At 37.4% G+C, this 13,809-nt stretch overlaps 1 protein-coding gene across 16 annotated transcripts in view; it reads right to left on the reverse strand.

The window, feature by feature from the left end:
* The window catches only part of ATF7IP2 (activating transcription factor 7 interacting protein 2), a 99,537-nt gene that overhangs the window by 70,792 nt on the left and 14,936 nt on the right, over nt 1–13,809 (reverse strand). For 15 of the 16 annotated variants that reach the window (XM_077141837.1, XM_077141831.1, XM_077141838.1 and 12 more), the window contains one exon: nt 42–116. The gene's annotated coding sequence lies outside the window, so the exon portion shown is untranslated. Of the gene's footprint in view, nt 1–41; nt 117–1,335; nt 1,832–13,809 lie in introns of those variants that run through there. The other variant, XM_077141839.1, reaches the window with a different exon arrangement.

Consider the following 13,809-nt stretch of genomic DNA (forward strand, 5'->3'; position numbering starts at 1 on the left):
ATCCAAATAATTTTTTCAGTTATTATTATGTGTTTTCTTACTTGAAGCTTCCTTTTCCTATATTCTTTTTATTCAGAATATCATTTGATCAGGAACAGTTCCAGGTTTTGTGAGCCCTGAAGGTTGAAATGAATATTTATTTAGAATGAGAAAAACAAAACAAAAGAAATTACAAAAAGCTGACACATATACCTAAACATCACAAAATGGGGGAAAAATAGCCTAATACTTTGATTAATTAGAGCCCTAACATACCTCCCTAACTGTATTTTCCCTACATGAGTGCAAATGATATGACTGCCCCTCATGATTACAACTTACATTTCCTAAAAAAAGAATGGACAGACTAAGCTCAAGTCTTCCTCCCTCTAGCATGACTGGCCATTATGAAATTATTATTTTTTAATTGATTATCAGGACACCGAAAACAAGCAACTGCATGTAAAGAAGTATTTGCTGATACTACTACAGATTACTTGTATCCTACAAACACAGAAATTTTTACTCTTTCAAAAAAAGAAAACAAATATATGTTGAATATAATTATAATTGAATGCGTTATGTTATTGAGTATATAACTGGCAGAGAAAAGCTCCATTTTGATTGGACATTCATAAGAAATAAATCTACTTAGAATTTTATTGGATAAATGGAAACATTTTTTCCCAGACTACTTTTTGACTTCATAAAATTCAAATCTTGACTTCTCCATTACTCACATATTTCAGGTGCCAGGCACCTTAGACCATTTTCATCACAATAGGCCAGAAGGCAGTAAATACCTATACCCAGAAGTGACTGTGAACCACAAATGTATCCCACTTCAACCCACACTAAGTGTATCCTAATCGCAAAATGCCTGAAGCTATTGTACCAAAGGCAGGATAAATCAAGATAAAGACAGTGGACTTAAATTATTTCAGTTAAAATATTTTATTTTTCTAAATCTTAATAAAATACATAACCACATGAACATATTATTGTTCATTCTTGACCTTAAGAAAAGGTCCAAGTTGGTGAAAAACCTTGAAACTTAAGCTTTGGGGCAAATCTTCCTCTATATTAGATGCATACAATAGACATTTAATATGTATTAATTACATAATATAATGATATACTGAATAGTGTTGAATACCCACTATACAACCAAATGAGAATACTAGTAATAACCTGCATTTACCTATATATGTTCCCATATACCATACCCCTGTGTATTAGTTTGTTAAGCTGCTGGAATCCAATATATGAGAAATGGAGTGGCTTTTAAAAAGGGAATTTAATAAGTTTACAGTTCTAAGGCTATAAAAATGTCCTAAGACATCCAGGGAAAGATACCTTCACTAAAGAAAGGCCAATGAATTTTGAACATCTGTCAGCTGGGAAGGCACGTGGCTGGTGTTCGCTGGGTTCTTGCTCCTGGACTCAATTGTCTTCAGCCTCCATTCCTGTGTTGGTTCCTCATTTTGCTTCTCCGGGGCTAGCTGTCATCTCTTGACTTCCACTGGCTCTTTTCAGATTCAGGCTTGCTTAACATCTCATGGGAAAGCACATGGTGACATCTGCTGGGCTTCAAGCATCTCCAAACATTTGTGTCTCTGTTCTAAGCTCTCTTCAAAATGTGTTCTAGTTTAAAGAACTCCAGTCCACTAATCAAGAACCACCTGGAATGGGTGGAGTCATAGCTCCATGTAATCAAAAGGTTGCATCCACAACTGGGTGTGTTACAACTCCATGGAGATAATCTATTCACATCCACAACTGGGTGTGTTACAACTCCATGGAGATAATCTATTCACATCCACAACTGGGTGTGTTACAACTCCATGGAGATAATCTAATCAGAAGTTTTCACACCAAAATATTGAATCAGGATTAAAAGAAACAGCCCCCACTGTGGAGAGCCGCCTCCCGGGTCTGGCCTAGTGGACACGCTGCGGCCTGCTCTAGAGTTCCCCCCCGCCCATCGAGTGAGTCAAGATGGCGCCCGCATCCTGTTTCCGCGTATGACGCACGCGCCCACCAACCCTATCTTCCAATCACCTCTGTATACGTGGCACTAACCTATTGGGTTTGGGCACAGTATATAAGAGGTTACCCGGACAGGGTGGGGGGAGACGACCCATAGGGAGCCGTACCTGACGGCCGCATAGAGGTTGTTCCCCCGCGGGGTATTCTGTCCCGCGCGGAATTTGTAACAGAGCTTGCAAGCTTAGCTCCAGTAAAGGTCTGTGCTCACAACTGCAGCATGTCTCGAACCCGTGTCTGTCACTTGAGTCGGTTTGTCTGCGTCTGTCTCTCTCTCCCTCCTGTTCCCTCCGCCGGCCGGGGATCAGAAGCTGAGCGAGACGGCGCCGGACACCCCACAAGACTGGATCAGAATGAAAACATGGCTTTTTGGGGGACCATATAGATTCAAACCAGCACACCCTGTCACTCTTCCATACCCTGGGTTAACTGGTACCCTAAATTTATAATTCTAATCCTTTTTATAAAGTACCGTTTTAGTATATAAAGCATAAACAAACATACTGTTTAGCTTTGTTTGTTTATAATATTTGCTTTTTTCACTCATCTTTATTTCCATTCTAACAAACCACTGGATCAATATACCAAAATTTGTTTATCCAGTCACTATGAATGATGACATGTGGGGCACTTCTGATTTCTCTTTGTTGTTCTCACCTACATACTGTGAATTTTTTTATCTCAAGGTGCAAATATGTCAGTATATTCTCAAGTGGGTTTGCTGGGTAGCAATAAGGTATAGAAATGCTCAACTTTCCAAGATAGCTAAACTATTTTCCAAAGCAGTTGCATCTATTTACACTCTTAACCAGGGAATGTGTGCAAGTTACTACATCCTCCTGAGCACTGAGAATTCCTAGACTTAATTTTTACCAATCCACTTGGATAAAGAATTGTATCTCATGGTCTTAATTTGCATTTCCCTGATTACTACCACCTTTTCATTTTACTGGCAATATGTGTTTTCTTGTCTGCAAAATTCCTGGTTCCATGATGTTCATTTTTTCTATCAAGTGTCTTTTTCTCATTTATGAGTAATAATAATCCTTCATCATATGACTTGCATACTCACTCTGTACTGTTCACTTTGAAGCTTGTCTTCTTCTTAATTTTAGTATAGTCAAATTTATCAATCCCTTTTTATGTTAAAGCACTGTTCCTCCTGTCTGAGAAATTCTTCGCCACCCCATGAATAGTGAGTTCTACAAATAGCAGAAAAGCCAGCTTCTGATCTGAGTCATCTGAGGTATATAATAGGGTGGGTCAAAGAGATGTAGCAGCATATGATGCTTCAGGGTGCTGTTCTCCACAGAATCTTTGAACACCTAGTAAGAACTGACAGAGCCATCTTCCACAGAACCCCAGAAAATAGGTAGGAGAAGTTTATGGTGCCTTGATAGCCCCTCCTCAGCATGGTGTGGAGCCAGCCTGTGCTCCCATAGTGGGTCCCTGGCCTTGTTCTGGAGGGAGCAGAGCCACTATAAACATACTGCACGTTATGTCAGTATGTCAGTGCCACTGGGTGGCAGGATGAATGACTCATCAGGAAACTTGTCTCTGGCTTGTCCTCCCAGAACTTGCCCTACAGTCAGAAGCAGCTTGCAGACAGCTACAGCAGTGTAAGAAACAATGAAATCAAAGTGGCCAGTGGCAAAGGATTACCTGTCTTAATAAAGTAATTATAAAAACACTTAATAGCTAGGAGGGGGAGAAAGTCTATTTTATACGAAGCAGAAGGGCATTAAAATCTCTGTAAATGAGGGAATTCTTAAAGCTACCTGCAAGCAGAAGCCCAGGACAACACAATTAGCAGAGAAAAAGAAATAAAACACATCCAAAATTTAAAGGAAGAGGTAAAACTTTCTCATTTTACTTATAGAGAGATCATATGTATATATATATATTTCCAAAAATATTTATAATTTATAACTTTATAATTTATAATTATTAATATAATTCCAAAAAAACAAATGAATTCACCTAATAAATGAATTCACAAGTGACATGCAAAAATCAGTGGTGTTAACATGCAATAACCAGTGGTATTTCCATATACTATAAATGAACAATCCGAAAAATGAAATCAAGAAAAATATTACATTTACAATAACAACTAAAAGAATCAGATATCTAAGAATAAATGTAACCAGGGACATAAAGGACTTGTACATGGAAAACTACAAATTACTAATAGAAATTCAAAAAAACCCTAAATAAATGGAAGGCCATTCCATGCCCACATATTGGAAGACTAAACATTGTTAAGACGTCTATTCTACCCAGGGATTTAAAGATTCAATGCACTCCCAATAAAAATTCCAACAGCCTTCTTTGCAGAAATGGAAAGGCAACTGACAGATTCACATGGAAGGGCAAGTGGCCCTGAATAGCTAAAACTGTCCTGAATAAGAAGCAAGTTGGAGAACTAGCACTTCCTAATTATAAAACTTATTACAAAGCTACAGTAATCAAAACAGCATGGTATGGTACACCAACATATACCAATGGAACAGAATTGAAAGTTCTTTCCCCATTAAATGTTCAACATTCCTAACTGGCCTTAGATGTGTGGGATGATTTTTAAATCAGGAAGTTATGACTGTCTCTGATATCTTCATGTAAATGGAATCAGACAGCGTGTCTTTATTTTTGTCTAGTTTCTTTGCTTTAACTTTATGTTTCAGAGATTCACAGTGATGCATGTAGTTAACATTCAATCATTCTCATCTTTGAGTATATTCTATTACATGAATACAAAGTAATTTATCACTAATTCTACTATTAAAGAGCACATGGATACTTTCTACTTTGCTTTATTAATGTTATTGCCACCCTTGGTGTGTGTGTGTGTATGCATATGTTGAGAATTTGTACATTTTCACTATCATCAATAGTATATGAAAATTACAATTTCTCCACATCTTCACCAAGCCTCAATATTTCTTATCTTGTTTTTAGCCATTGTAGTAGCTATAGAAGTATCTCATTTAGAATCAAAGAAGTTCAACACCCTTACATAAGGTATCATTTGATAAAAAGATGTTCCTAATCTTAATACAAGTGTATCATTTTATTCCCTTATGGAATAAAGGAATGCTTTTTGTGTTTTAAGGAGAGCATGGCTTCTTGCAATGTCATGAACATGTTCTCTGGTTTTCCTCTAAAAACTTCATCATTCTGCTTTTCACATTTAAGTATGCAATCCATCTGGGGTTGAGTGATATGGTGTGAGGTAGGGGTTACTGTTACCCATATATCTACTCAGTTGATCCAGCAACATATATTGATGACTGTTCTTTCTCCTGATATATAGCAACATCACTGTGTCACAAATCAGGTGACTACATATTTGAGTTTGTTTAAGGAATTCCATTCTGTTCCACTGGTCATATTGTCTTATTTACTATTACTTAAAGTCTTGATATCTCATACTATCCCATTCAGTTGTTGGGTTGCTTACTGGAGCCCTTTGAGAGGGAACCATTTTGGAAAAAGCTTGAAAGCCCACGCAGCCAGAGACCTTTGGAAATGAAGAAGAAAAACATTCCTGAGGAAGCTTCATGAAAAAAGAAGCCTGGAGAGAAAGCCAGCAGACATCTCTTTGCCACATGCCTTTCCAATTAAGAGAAAAACTCCGAACTTCATCGGCCATTCTTAAGTGAAGATAACCTTTTGCTGGTGCCTTAATTTGGACATTTTCATAGCCTTGTCTTCATTTGGACATTTTCTCAGACTTAGAACATATAAGCTTGCAACTTAATAAATTCCCCTTTTTAAAAACTGTTCTGTTTCTGGTATATCACCTTCCAGAAGCTAGCAAACTAGGACAGATTTTGGTGCCAGAGAAGTGGGGTACTGCTACGGAATGACTTTTTAAATAGGTAAGGGGAAGATTCTGGACGAGTGGAAAGGAGCCTGATAGAGAAGGACTAGAATGCTCTGAAGAGACTGCTGTAGATCTGTGTTATTGCAAACCAGAAGGAAGGTGATCCTTGTTTTAAAATGGCAAATAATCCGGCAAAACTGACTAGTGGCTTTGGCTGGAAGGCAGATTTTAAAAGCCATGAACTTGGATATTTAGCAGGAGAGTTTTTCAAATTAAATGTTGAAAGTGCAGCCTGGTTTCTCCTTGCAGCTTTTAGCAAAATGTGACAGGAAAGAGATAACCTAAGAACTGAACTCTTGGGTAAAAAGAAACCAGAAGTTGATGCTCTGAAAAATGCTGGGCTTCCAGGAAGGGAGACCACAGAGAATGGTGCACCATGTGAGGATTTGGCCAAATGTGAAACCAGTCAGCCATTTCAGAGAAAACTAGGATTGAAGATGGAGTTATCTAGAAATAATTTGTGGAAACTCCTCTCTGATGCATGACATGCATAGAAAGCCAACAAGACTGCTGTGGGATCTGTAGAAACACAACCACTGTCAGTCTGGACTAAAAGCCTCAGAAAAGGGACAAAGTGTAGGTAACATAATTTCAGAGGCAGAACTATGGAATCTAAGTTCTGAAGTCAAGAAATCACAGGCCAGAAGAACAGACCCACCCAACCACTTGGAGAGGATAAGTTTGCCCCAAAGGCAGAGGGTGGGCCTTTCACCTCCTTGCAGTGGAAAAGGCGTGTTGCTCCAGGCTTTGGAGAGGGTGGAGGACATTCCTTAGGGACTGGGGAGAGCCTTACTGCCACCACATGGAGGGGTTGAGCATATACCCCAGAATTGGTATTAGAGCCTGGGTATGGCCCTGATGCTTGGAGAGGGCAGAGCTAAGAAAAAAGTGGCCTCCCCAATGTCTCCCAAGGTTGCATATGGAGAGAGGCGGGCTGCTGTGTAGGCCCTTGGAAAAGGTGGGAACTACCACTTTCCAAAAAAAGCCCCAAAGATACATGACTCCCAGACGTTGACGTCTGATGGAGTTTAACTTGCATGTTTTCAAGACTGCTTGGGTCTGGTGACCCTTGTTGTGATGGTTTGAAACTGTTGTGTATCTCAGAAAAGCCATGTCCTTTAATCCTCATTCAATATGGGGGCTTTTTGATTGTTCCCATAGAAATGTGACTCACCCAACTGTGTATTAACTTTTTTTTTTTTTTTTTGGCTTTTAAAAGGAGGAATTTATTAACTTGCTAGCTTACAGTTCTAAAGCCATGGAAATGCCCCAATTAAAGCAAATCTGCAAAAATGTCCAAATTAAGGCACCAATAAAAGGTTACCTTCACTAAAGAAAGGCCAGTGAAGTTCAGAGTTTCTTTTTCAACCGAAAGGCACATGGTGAACATGGTGACGTCTGCTAGCTTTCTCTCCAGGCTTGTTTCATGAAGGCTCCCTGGGGGCATTCTCCTTCTTCATCTCCAGCTGCATGGGCTCTCATGGTTCTCGTGTTCTCTCTCATGGGTCTCTCATTCTCTCCAAAAATTGTTTCCTGTTTTAAATGATTCCAGTAAACGAATCAAGACCCACCTGGAATGGGTGGAGTCACATCTTCATATAATTAAGGTTAAAACACACTCTTGGGTGAGCCACATGTCTGTGGAGATAATCTAATCAATTTTCCAACCTCAAGTGCTGAATAAGGTTTAAAAAAACAGCTGTTTCCACAAGATTGAATCACGATTAAAACATGGCTTTTCTAGGGTACATCACATCATCCCTTCAAACCATCACAAGAAGCTTCTTAAACAAAGAGAGAAGAAAAATGAATAATACGATCTGTCCAATGTGATTAATCGAATATACATTGTCCCTGGGAACAGTTTCTATTATGTCATCTGTATACTGAAAGACATAGCTCTCAGGTCTCCCTTATTCTGACCGTAGTTAATAGAAATTTAGATTTTGCCAAATAGGGCTTTATGCAGTATCTTCACATCAAGTGTAGAGGGGTTCATCCTCATCAGTTGACCTTACATGGACAACTCCTTAGTAAGTATTGATTCGTTTTGATTTTTCTTACCCAGGTAAATTAAATTACAACTTAATTCAATTGTTATTTTTAGGCATCTTCCTTCAAAATAATAAAGTGTTGAACTTTACAATTTAGTCCAGTTAATGGCGACTCTGATAATTGTTTGAGTTAATCTTTGCTTTAGCTAGATGCAAGGCAGTGGTCTATGGCTACAGGAAACTGGTTCTACTATCTGCTTCCACAGTCTGCTTACAAAAACTTACTTCATGACCAGTTTTACCACTTTTGATGAAGAGAACAATTAAGATTCATTTCTCATTCTGTTTTCTTATTGTGGCAGAAGAATCTCCATGGAATAAAATTCCATGCCCTAGTATGTGTTGGTTTATCCATGGTGCAAAATAGCAATTTTTAGGAAACTTGATCCTTTCTCCCAAATGGGAATCTGACAGCTTAGCCTTATCTCATTGCACTTAGTTCAGTTTAGTAAATCCTTGTAGGCTTTTTCTTTTTTTTATTAATTAAAAAAAAAAGAAATTAACACAACATTTAGAAATCATTCCATTCTACATATGCAATCAGTAATTCTTACTATCATCACAAAGATGTATGATCATCATTTCTTAGTACATTTGCATCGATTTAGGAAAAGAACTAGCAAAACAACAGAAAAAGATATAGAATGTTACTATAGAGAAAAGAAATAAAAAAGTAGTAATAATAGTAAAAATATATATATATATATAAAAAAGCAAAAAGAAAAAAAAAGACACAAACAAACAATCAAACAAAAAATATATAGCTCAGATGTAGCTTCATTCACTGTTTTAACATGATTACTTTACAATTAGGTATTATTGTGCTGTCCATTTTTGAGTTTTTGTATCTAGTCCTGTTGCACAGTCTGTATCCCTTCAGCTCCAATTACCCATTATCTTACCCTGTTTCTAACTCCTGCTGGTCTCTGTTACCAATGACATATTTCAAGTTTATTCTCGAATGTCGGTTCACATCAGTGGGACCATACAGTATTTGTCCTTTAGTTTTTGGCTGGACTCACTCAGCATAATGTTCTCTAGGTCCATCCATGTTATTACATGCTTCATAAGTTTATTCTGCCTTAAAGCTGCATAATATTCTATCGTATGTATATACCACAGTTTGTTTAGCCACTCGTCTGTTGATGGACATTTTGGCTGTTTCCATCTTTTTGCAATTGAAAATAACGCTGCTATAAACATTGGTGTGCAAATGTCCGTTTGTGTCTTTGCCCTTAAGTCCTTTGAGTAGATACCTAGCAATGGTATTGCTGGGTCGTATGGCAATTCTATATTCAGTTTTTTGAGGAACCGCCAAACTGCCTTCCACAGTGGTTGCACCATTTGACATTCCCACCAACAGTGGATAAGTGTGCCTCTTTCTCCGCATCCTCTCCAGCACTTGTCATTTTCTGTTTTGTTGATAATGGCCATTCTGGTGGGTGTGAGATGATATCTCATTGTGGTTTTGATTTGCATTTCTCTAATGGCCAGGGACATTGAGCATCTCTTCATGTGCCTTTTGGCCATTTGTATTTCCTCTTATGAGCGGTGTCCGTTCAAGTCTTTTTCCCATTTTGTAATTGGGTTGGCTGTCTTTTTGTTGGTGAGTTGAACAATCCCTTTATAAATTCTGGATACTAGACCTTTATCTGATATGTCGTTTCCAAATATTGTCTCCCATTGTGTAGGCGTTCTACTTTCTTGATGAAGTTCTTTGATGCACAAAAGTGTTTAATTTTGAGGAGCTCCCATTTATTTATTTCTTTTTTCAGTGCTCTTGCTTTAGGTTTAAGGTCCATAAAACCGCCTCCAATTGTAAGTTTCATAAGATATCTCCCTACATTTTCCTCTAACTGTTTTATGGTCTTAGACCTAATGTTTAGATCTTTGATCCATTTTGAATTAACTTTTGTATAGGGTGTGAGATACGGGTCCTCTTTCATTCTTTTGCATATGGATATCCAGTTCTCTAGGCACCATTTATTGAACAGACTGTTCTGTCCCAGGTGAGTTGGCTTGACTGTCTTATCAAAGATCAAATGTCTATAGATGAGAGGGTATATATCTGAGCACTCTATTCGATTCCATTGGTCAATATATCTATCTTTATGCCAATACCATACTGTTTTGACCACTGTGGCTTTATACTATGCCTTAAAGTCCGGCAGCGTGAGACCTCCAGCTTCGTTTTTTTTCCTCAAGATACTTTTAGCAATTCGGGGCACCCTGCCCTTCCAGATAAATTTGCTTATTGGTTTTTCTATTTCTGAAAAATAAGTTGTTGGGATTTTGATTGGTATTGTATTAAATCTGTAAATCAATTTAGGTAGGATTGACATCTTAACTATATTTAGTCTTCCAGTCCATGAACACGGTATGCCCTTCCATCTATTTAGGTCTTCTGTGATTTCTTTTAATAGTTTCACGTAGTTTTCTTTGTATAGGTTTTTTGTCTCTTTAGTTAAATTTATTCCTAGGTATTTTATTCTTTTAGTTGCAATTGTAAATGGAATTCGTTTCTTGATTTCCCCCTCGGCTTGTTCATTATTAGTGTATAGAAATGCTACAGATTTTTGAATGTTGATCTTGTAACCTGCTACTTTGCTGTACTCATTTATTAGCTCTAGTAGTTTTGTTGTGGATTTTTCCGGGTTTTCGACGTATAGTATCATATCGTCTGCAAACAGTGATAGTTTTACTTCTTCCTTTCCAATTTCGATGCCTTGTATTTCTTTTTCTTGTCTAATTGCTCTGGCTAGAACCTCCAACACAATGTTGAATAATAGTGGTGATAGTGGACATCCTTGTCTTGTTCCTGATCTTAGGGGGAAAGTTTTCAATTTTTCCCCATTGAGGATGATATTAGCTGTGGGTTTTTTTTTTGTTTTTTTTTTAAAGGAAAGACAGAGAGAAGGAAGGAAGGATAGAAGGAAGGAAGGAAGGAAGAAAGGGAAACATCTTTAAACATTTTCTTGTTTTATTGTATTTTGTTTTTTTGTTTTTGTTACATGGGCTGGGGCCGGGAATCGAACCGAGGTCCTCCGGCATAGCAGGCAAGCACTTTGCCCGCTGAGCCACCGCGGCCCGCCCAGCTGTGGGTTTTTCATATATTCCCTCTATCATTTTAAGGAAGTTCCCTTGTATTCCTATCTTTTGAAGTGTTTTCAACAGGAAAGGATGTTGAATCTTGTCGAATGCCTTCTCTGCATCAATTGAGATGATCATGTGATTTTTCTGCTTTGATTTGTTGATATGGTGTATTACATTAATTGATTTTCTTATGTTGAACCATCCTTGCATACCTGGGATGAATCCTACTTGGTCATGATGTACAATTCTTTTAATGTGTTGTTGGATTCGATTTGCTAGAATTTTGTTGAGGATTTTGCATCTATATTCATTAGAGAGATTGGTCTGTAGTTTTCTTTTTTTTGTAATATCTTTGCCTGGTTTTGGTATGAGAGTGATGTTGGCTTCATAGAATGAATTAGGTAGCTTTCCCTCCACTTCGATTTTTTTGAAGAGTTTGAGCAGAGTTGGTACTAATTCTTTCTGGAATGTTTGGTAGAATTCACATGTGAAGCCATCTGGTCCTGGACTTTTCTTTTTAGGAAGCTTTTGAATGACTGATTCAATTTCTTTACTTGTGGTTGGTTTGTTGAGGTCATCTATTTCTTCTTGAGTCAAAGTTGGTTGTTCATGCCTTTCCAGGAACCCGTCCATTTCATCTAAATTGTTGTATTTATTAGCGTAAAGTTGTTTATAGTATCCTTTATTACCTCCTTTATTTCTGTGAGGGCAGTGGTTATGTCTCCTCTTACATTTCTGATCTTATTTATTGCATCCTCTCTCTTCTTTTTGTCAATCTTGCTAAGGGCCCATCAATCTTATTGATTTTCTCATAGAACCAACTTCTGGTCTTATTGATTTTCTCTATTGTTTTCATGTTTTCAATTTCATTTATTTCTGCTCTAATCTTTGTTATTTCTTTCCTTTTGCTTGCTTTGGGATTAGTTTGCTGTTCTTTCTCCAGTTCTTCCAAGTGGACAGTTAATTCCTGCATTTTTGCCTTTTCTTCTTTTCTGATATAGGCATTTAGGGCAATAAATTTCCCTCTTAGCACTGCCTTTGCTACATCCCATAGGTTTTGATATGTTGTGTGTTCGTTTTCATTCGCCTCGAGATATTTACTAATTTCTCTTGCAATTTCTTCCTTGAAGCACTCGTTGTTTAAGAGTGTGCTGTTGAGCCTCCACGTATTTGTGAATTTTCTGGCACTCCGCCTATTATTGATTTCCAACTTCATTCCTTTATGATCCGAGAAAGTGTTGTGTATGATTTCAATCTTTTTAAATTTGTTAAAACTTGCTTTGTGACCCAGCATATGGTCTATCTTTGAGAATGATCCATGAGCACTTGAGAAAAAGGTGTATCCTGTTGTTGTGGGATGTAATGTCCTATAAATGTCTGTTAAGTCTAGCTCATTTATAGTAATATTCAAATTCTCTATTTCTTTATTTCTCTGTTCAAATAGAGAATTTCTCAAATTCTCTATTTCTCTGTCTAGATGTTCTGTCCATTGATGAGAGTGGTAAATTGAAGTCTCCAACTATTATGGTATATGTGTCTATTTCCCTTTTCAGTGTTTGCAGTGTATTCCTCACGTATTTTGGGGCATTCTGGTTCGTTGCATAAATATTTATGATTGTTATGTCTTCTTATTTAATTGTTCCTTTTATTAGTATATAGTGTCCTTCTTTGTCTCTTTTAACTGTTTTACATTTGATGTCTAATTTGTTGAATATTAGTATAGCTACTCCTGCTCTTTTTTGGTTGTTATTTGCATGAAATATCTTTTCCCAACCTTTCACTTTCAACCTATGTTTATCTTTGGGTCTAAGATGTGTTTCCTGTAGACAGCATATAGAAGGATCCTGTTTTTTAATCCATTCTGCCAGTCTATGTCTTTTGATTGGGGAATTCAGTCTATTAACATTTAGTGTTATTACTGTTTGGATAATATTTTCCTCTGCCATTTTGCCTTTTGTATTATATATATCATATCTAATTTTCCTTTTTTCTGCACTCTTCTCCATACCTCTCTCTTCTGTCTTTTCATATCTGACTCTAATGCTCCCTTTAGTATTTCTTGCAGAGCTGGTCTCTTGGTCACAAATTCTCTCAGTGACTTTTTGTCTGAGAATGTTTTAATTTCTCCCTCATTTTTGAAGGACAATTTTGCTGGATATAGAAGTCTTGGTTGGCAGTTTTTCTCTTTTAGTAATTTAAATATATCATCCCACTGTCTTCTAGCTTCCATGGTTTCTGCTGAGAAATCTACACAGTCTTATTGGGTTTCCCTTGTATGTGATGGATTGTTTTTCTCTTGCTGCTTTCAAGATCCTCCCTTTCTTTTTGACCTCTGACATTCTAACTAGTAAGTGTCTTGGAGAATGCCTATTTGGATCTAATCTCTTTGGGGTGCGCTGCACTTCTTGGATCTGTAATTTTAGGTCTTTCATAAGAGTTGGGAAATTTTCAGTGATAATTTCTTCCATTAGTTTTTCTCCTTCTTTTCCCTTCTCTTCTCCTTTTGGGACACCCACAACACGTATATTTGTGCGCTTCATATTGTCATTCAGTTCCCTGATCCCCTGCTCAAAATTTTCCATTCTTTTCCGGATAGTTTCTGTTTCTTTTTGGAATTCAGATGTTCCATCCTCCAGTTCACTAATTCTATCTTCTGTCTCTTTAAATCTATCATTGTAGGTATCCATTGTTTTTTCCATCTTTTCTACTTTGTCCTTCACTCCCAGAAGTTCTGTGATTTGTTTTTTCAGA

The sequence above is a fragment of the Tamandua tetradactyla genome, chromosome 23 (genome assembly GCF_023851605.1).
Source record: "Tamandua tetradactyla isolate mTamTet1 chromosome 23, mTamTet1.pri, whole genome shotgun sequence".
In the NCBI taxonomy this organism is placed as follows: domain Eukaryota; kingdom Metazoa; phylum Chordata; class Mammalia; order Pilosa; family Myrmecophagidae; genus Tamandua; species Tamandua tetradactyla.